Below are 7,616 nucleotides of genomic sequence, written 5' to 3'. Positions count from 1 at the left end.
TACCTAGGCAGCAGGAGGTCGCACTTCCCGGCTACGGTTGGGAGCCCCCCGATGATCCCTTTATCAAGATCAACACAGATGTCGCGGTTCATCTCGACGATGGCAATGCAGGAGCGGGGGGTGTCGCCCGTTCGTCATCAGGCTTCAAGGGTGCATGGTGTAAGCCGGTTCCGGGTGTTACGGATCCTCTCGTTCCGGAGGCCCTAGCGCTGAAGGAAGGAGTTCTTCTAGCTACACTTCGAGGCTTCACGCATGTGATCATGGAGACTGACTGTCTAGAGGCAGTTCACCTCTGGAACTCTCGCTACACCGACCGGTCGGTGATAGCACCTATCTTGTATGAAATTGGAGAGCTAGCACTTAGTTTCATTTCTTTTAGTATTCAACATGTAATGAGAACAGCTAATGGTCCTGCACACGTGTGTGCTAAGCGTGCTTGTACGCTTAACGTGATCGAGAGCTGGCTAGATACCACTCCTAGCTTCCTGATCAGCAACCTCTTGGCTGACTACTCAGCGAACGCTTTTGTTGAATAAAGCTCTCTAAAGTTCCCCGCAAAAAAAAAGAGACACTTAAAATTAAATTTAGGTACACTAATTCAAGTCATATAAATCACATATTAATAAAAGCATGACGTGATAAAAATTTACCTTGGCAATTTGAAATGGAGTGAGTATTCAGCATATATTCATGTTTTATTGAAGGGAGCAAATCTGTCTATAATTATGTACAAAATCGCATCAATCAGAAATCCCAATATTTCATCCCCAAATTCCCGACTCCCTTCCATTCACGCGGGGACGACATTGCCGTTGGCGGCAAAAGCCAAACATTCCTCCCTCCACTCCCCCCTCTCCCCACCCCAAATCCAACCCAAACCTAGCATTCCAACCCGATCCACGATGCCGCCCACGCTCCCCGCCGGTAAACCTCCGGCGGGAGCAACCCAGCCGCCGGAGCCCGCGACGCCGCCAGCCAAGAGCAGGGTGGCCGACGCCCAGTTGCCGGAGCGCAAAAGGAAGGTTGCGCCATCAGCCGGTCCGCCGGAGAAGAACAAGAAGAAAGAGAAGACCAGATCGCCGCCGGCCGAGCCCGACAAGAAGCCTCTTCCTCTCCCGTTCGAGCACGCCTGGACACCCGGCGACGAGGCCCCGGTGCGGGCAACCCAACCGCCGGACCCCGCGAAGAGCATGCATACGCCGTCAGCCAAGAGCAGGGAGGCCGATGCCCAGCTGCCGGAGCGCAAGAGGAAGACCGCGCCATCAGCAGATCTGCCCCAGAAGAAAGGCAAGACGACATCGACGCCGGCGGCCGAGCCCGACAAGAAGCCTCTTCCTCTCCCGTCCGAGCACGCGTGGACGCCCGGCGACGAGGTCAAAATACTCGAGGCCCTGGCGGCGCATCGCCAGGAGCACGGCAAGCTGCCGAGAACCAAGGTGCTCTTCTCCTCCCTCCAACTCCAAGGCCGCCTCGACAACAACGGCTTCAGCATGCCGGACCTCCGGCAGAAGGTGCGCAGTCTCAAGGGCCGGCACGACCACGAGGCCATCAACGCCGTCCCTGCCAAAGAAAGTGAATGCAGCCTCTGCCACCTCTCCAAGACCGTCTGGGGCACCATTGCTAGGAGCGGTGGTGAAGCAAGCGCAAAAGTACCAAATGCGGGCAACATGTTCGATGAAATGTGCCAGTTGTATCCTTGCCTCACTGATGAGGTGACGCACATTGTCGATGAACCCGCAGTCTTGGAGAGACTGCTCTTGGACTTTGATGGTACCAAGGCACGTGCATTGGACTCCAAAATCGTCAACCTCAGGAAAGAGCTCACCGAGGCTATCATGGAATCGGTATACCTTTTAACTGAATATAGTATTTCTGAAATATTAATAACTGTCGCAGCAAGTTCATGGTAATTAATACAGTATTTAGATGCACCTTTAACTTCAAGGAAATTTAACAATCCACTGAAAGCACTAAATCCACTTATTAACGGTTGTTTGCTAGATTCTCCTGCCTGCAGTTTACACTACTTCCACATTCTTGAAAAACAACTTTCAGACCTCGTGCATTATTGCGAAATTTTTAGATTGTTTTACTTGAATGTCAGTTCTATCTATTACTGGAATACCTGCATACAAGTTAGGAGGCAACTCCAGTATATACTTCTTTCTTTCATGTAAAGCTTGTATTTGGTAAAAGTACTGACTTGTTAGAAGTACTAAGTTTTCCATGAAGAGACTCTTTTTTTCAGATCTTACACTTTTTACTCAATTGTAGTAATATTTGAATGTCACTAATATTGCAAAGTGAGTCGAACTAAGATGCTTGTAGACCAGTTTCAGGGTACAGCTAGGTTATACTTGTATGACATCTCCTTGGGTTGGACAGAATTATATATGTTATCAAGTCACTGAGTTCAGTGTACTGTTTTACTTGATTTAAAGACAGTAAGTTATCTTGCAAATTTTAACCAATCGTGATGTTGAATTTGGCATCAAACTTGTTTAGGCAAAGAGGCAAAACCTTGAAGTGCCTAAAGTATGGCAGTGCCCATGCACTAAGCTTCAGCCATCAAAGTCGAGAACACAAAATGAAAGCATACTTTTGTCAGAGCGCTTGGATAAAATTGAGGGTGCGGGTGTTGAGACGCAGGAGCAATTGAAAAGAATGGAACGTGAAATGGCAGAACTAAAAAAAAGTTCAAAGGTACAAAAATTGAATAATGCATATCTACATCCTAACCATTTGATATCTATCCAAGGCTGATGCTATCCTCATTAACTGCTTACATATTTTAATAGGTGATAAGATGTGATTCTGCTGCGAGTGCGCCTCACTCAGTTGTAGCAGAAAAACAGTTTTCAGGCAATGTAATATTCTTTGTCTTTTCTTTTGCATTGCACTATTTTACATCATTTGTGTTGTACGTTTGTATCATCAAGGTGTTTTTGTGGCATAGGTACTGCAAAGGAAGATAGAGCCGCAAGGGAAATTGCCTCATTGCAAGAATAGGGAGGTTACCTCTAAGTATCGGCCTCCCCGCAATGTTAGCGCAGCTCCATTTTATTACATTGCCATTCAGAAGCATGTTTACATTAATAACATGTATACTGGAAAGTGGAAACTATCAATTTAGTGGGAAAAAATTATGTTGTTTTTTCTATGAAGACCAAATCAACATGAAACCCTTGAGCACCTCTTTTTTCTAATTCCCTTTTAATACTTCTTGTTGGCGCAAGCTCAATATTCAATTGTGAAATTCACCTGGCTGTACCGACTGTTCATAGTAATCTTTACATTGATAACCGAGAGAAGTCCACTTTTCCACCCTCAACTTACCGCTTCGTTTAACACTTAACCCTCAACTTTTAAACCGGTTACTTTACAACCTCAACTCTTGATATCGCTCAGGACTCAACCCTCGGATCAGCTGAAGCCGGTTTTCGGTGACAAGGTTGATTTCGACCGAGCTGACTGCCACATCACTATTGCCATGTCAGCTTGACCCCTTCTTTACAAGTGGGATCATCCAGGAAAAAAGGAAAGCCCCTCTCTCTAGTGGCCCGCAGCGACAGACAGGGTGCGCCAGCATCGGAGTACAGCGCTCCCCATTCAGTGCCTATCTCGAGCGTCGTCGTCGACTCTTGCAGGCACAGGCCGGCGTACGGGTCCATCACCGGTCTGTTTCCTGCGGCATCTCCAGTGCGGATGCCTCCACCCACCTCCACCCGCTCAATTGACTGCGGTGGAGCGACCCCGACCTCGCCTGTGTTCCTACTTGCTAGTATCCGTCGGGCACCTTAATTACAGAAACCGCGCGCCACTTCTCTCTCTAGCTCCCTTCCCTGCCTCCAGTGAAGACGCCCCCACGATTCCGAGTGATACCGGTATTAATTCCCTTTTAATTCCTCTTGTATGTAAGACGGGGGACCAGCCTCAATGAGGCACGTAGACCGGCAGGGGAAAGTGTAAGAACAGGAGACGGGGGACCAGGTAGTGAGGGGAGTTGAGGGGTAGAGTGAGCATGACAGATGGGACCATATCTATCCCCGCCACCGCACATGTTGAGTTGACGTCCACGTGAGCTAAACCAGGTCAACCCAATGGTCAAAATCAGTGAAATGAAGAGAGGGTTGAGTCTTGAACGGTATTGTGAGTTAGGGGAGTGAATTAACCTGTTTTGGAGTTCAGGGCTGAGTCTTAAACCAAGTGGTAACGTGAGGGTTGAAAAGTGGACCTCTCTCTTGATAACCTGGAGCATATGGAAAGAATGCACTCATTGAATACTAGCACCCTTCCATTGATAACATGACTTTGATTTTCCCACCGAAACGGTGATTTCCACCTTATATACTGCCATGTTTTGACTAGCGAATTTTGCTATCTCTTTTCTTGTTTTTAACAGTTATTGCCAAAGACGAGATTGGCGCTGAAAAGTATGCCTCGTGTTAGGAGAGAGAAGATTGATGCTGAAAGTCAGATTCTGCATGATGTGTGTAACTTTTTTCTTCGATTATATGGATGCTTGTTTTCACATTTGCATTTAATGAACTTGCCATACATTTCTTGGTTACAGGTGGAACAGAGGAAGGTAGCTGCATGTGCACAACAAGGCTTTTCGCATGATTTGAATGTGGAGGTAATGGTTATATTATTTAATACACAAGAAATATGTACACATATAATTGCATACATTAATCTGGTCATTCAATAAGCTCCCCTTCTGCCATCCTTTTAGGGTGGGAAAGAGGTCTTTTTACTTTCATATGTACGGCCACATCGTCGAGTAGCCAAGGCTACTCTTCAAACATCTTGTACATCTACAATAGTTGGGGACAAGGAACTTGGACCTGGATGTTGCCTAGTGTTGGTCAATCAAGTGTTGGATGGAAAGGCTCCTCTGATACGCCCTCTCAGGGACATAAACACAATGGATGAGGCACTTGGACATTCTATTGCATGGACACGTCAACAAGTAATAATATTAAACTTACTGTGTTAATTACTACTGACTGTATATCACAAACCATAAAGAAGTGTAAAACTTTTTCTTTTGTAGATCCAAGATGATACTACTGCTGCCATGGTAGCACCTAACCAAGCATCTCCAGGTAACATGATATGCTTAAGCATTGGCTTCTACCATGTGAATTTGTGCTGTTGCGAAGAACATGTGCATTTGCTTGCCATTGTTTAGTTGTTTGGTGTTTTGTTATTTATGATTTATCTAGCATAACCGGGTTAAAGATAAAAGCCTTGCAGTAATTACGAGCATACTACTTTTTTTTAGCTTTTTGTTGGATTTATAAACATGCCCAATGGCAGTGATTGAATTTTTATGGAGCTAGACATGTCAACATTTGATGCGGTTCCATCCCATCTGTAGTACAAACATGCCCAATGCCATTTGATGTTTTATGGCTTTGATCCGCAAGTTCATCAAGAGATTTAAAATTAGAGTGTCATTGGCACGTAATCAATTCTTTTGTTACTTTCCTTACTTTAGGATTTTGTTGTTAGGTTCTTTATTTTTCTTGTTGACACTTAATGACTTTATGTTCCCTGTATAAAGAGAGACGGTTGTTGCTTAGGAGTTAAGAAGAATTAGTAATGAAATCTCATCTGGGCCAAATCCCTGGTACTTTTCTTTGTAAATCGTTGATCTTGATGCCAGCACAACACCAGGGTGTTGGTCGCTAGTTCCGCCAGCCCCTGCCTGGTCAGGTCAACTATCCTAGGCCCCATTTAAAAAAAAACTATCCTGGGCCCTGAAGCTCTAACACGGTTCTTGTTTATCTATTTCTAGAGTTTTCCATGGTACGCTTCTTTTCCCTGCTATGTTGAAGATCTAGTTTGAAAAATGCATATTCGTTTTTATTGAAAAGATTTAGCTGAGCAGGTTCCTAGACAAATATTCCTGTAATGTGACATATATCCCGGGTCAATCCATGGACCCAGGTCTAGGCACCTACAGATGGGTTAAAGCGTCAACAGTTGAGCAGGGGAATGCATGCTAACTTCCCATCCGTATGCAAACATTCAGTGGGCGCTACTGTTTGGGAGCGAGGATAAATTATCTCCTTCCTGAATGCTGGTGTTTCTCTGTGGGAAACATGCAAGTTTATCATTAAATTTTGGATGTCATGCATCAATTCTGAATTTTGATAAGCTTGGTGGAATTTTAGTACAACACTTGAGTGATCTTACATATTGTTTTCAATGTTTTTTTGTCTGCGCAGGGCAAAAGGGATGAATAAGTACCGCCTTTTGCGCCTGACCTGAACTCCGGATCATTTTGCATATGATAGTGGGTCTCAGTCTTAATGTTATAGCCTTTTGTGAGCTCTGCATGAACGAGCTGGGCAGATTAACTTGACAGAGCCAGTTGTATCATACACGGCTTGTACATCCTTCTTTTGGTTATTCTAGGCTAATTGGTGTGTCGCAGCAGCGACTCGCAAACTTAGTTATGCCAATCTATATATATTTCAGTTTTTCTTATCTGAACAGTCTGTTTCAGTTATTTATTTCTGTAGTGTGTAAAAATGCAATATCCAGGAGTTTGCACCTTGCTCGGCTGCTAAGCTTATGTGGAGGATATCAGTTCTAATAATGACTCAAGTTAACACAGGATCCCCTAGGTGGTACGGTTTACTAATTGAAGAAATCCTGATCTGTACTGTAGCTGTAGGATCCCCTAGGTGTGGGTGCATCTTGCTGACAAACAGTTGAAGGTTTGTCAATTTTGGATATGGTGCATCACATACATGTATTGCTCTGATTCTGTCCTGTATTAGGCCCATCATGAATCTTCAGCTCATTTGGTTGAACAGATTGAGAGAAACTGCAAAATATCAATTTTCGGGAAATTTTTTGGCCGACAATTACAAGTATCTACAAACCTTTGAAACAAATCCAAAAATTAAAGCATGTTATACTAATCATTTTGGGAAAAATTCAACTCATTTGGCTGTAGGGATTGAGAAAAACTTTAGTTTTACATTTTTAGCATCAGTTTCTGGTCTTTTTTATTTTGCTGAAAAATAAAATTATCCAGAAAAAATTGAATTTTTTTTCCAGAAAGTGAACAATGCTATACGATTATTCTAAAAAAATCCAGAAAGTAAATTCTTTCTTTTGTGTGTTTGTGGAGAAGCATTATGTATTGTCTGTTGACTTCTGAATTTGTCCACTCTGAGTTTGCTGACGCAGGCTTGGCAAGCTTTTCTCTTACCTAGCTATGATCATAATATATCATAGACGTATGGTTTTTAAATATTGAAGTTTAGCTTCTACAAACTTGATGAGATAACCGACTCCATGGATTCTAGCCTTAGTGGATGTATTGTTTTTTTTTTTTGGCTCCACTCATTCTTTTTGCTTCATCTCATGATGTGACGTAGAGAAAATGTAAAAAAAGAAAGCATTCATGTGAGTGCATTAGTTTTGACATAAATATGTCTCATCACCTCTATCTGACTCACTGCAATTCAAATTGTTTATATTTTATTAAAAAATCAACTATGGAAGTTTTCCACTAACATTTTATGTCTCAATAAATGCACGGGTGCGGCAATGCGCGCTTATATATTTTGTAGAAGGGGAGAAATGAGAGCAAC

General features: G+C 43.5%; 1 non-coding gene across 1 annotated transcript; it reads left to right on the top strand.

Annotated features, from left to right (window-relative positions):
* Positions 1 to 794: 794 nt before the first annotated feature.
* LOC109741421 (uncharacterized) lies at positions 795 to 6,498 on the top strand. Its single transcript, XR_005755936.3, has 9 exons — positions 795 to 1,844; positions 2,506 to 2,703; positions 2,799 to 2,867; positions 2,957 to 3,043; positions 4,403 to 4,489; positions 4,574 to 4,636; positions 4,736 to 4,972; positions 5,057 to 5,108; positions 6,237 to 6,498. It is a non-coding gene; the product is annotated as an uncharacterized protein (transcript).
* The last annotated feature ends 1,118 nt before the right edge of the window (positions 6,499 to 7,616 follow it).

This window comes from Aegilops tauschii, chromosome 5 (genome assembly GCF_002575655.3).
Source record: "Aegilops tauschii subsp. strangulata cultivar AL8/78 chromosome 5, Aet v6.0, whole genome shotgun sequence".
NCBI lineage: Eukaryota > Viridiplantae > Streptophyta > Magnoliopsida > Poales > Poaceae > Aegilops > Aegilops tauschii.
Note: the sequence above shows the minus strand (reverse complement) of the source record. Positions and strands in the feature narration are given on the sequence as shown.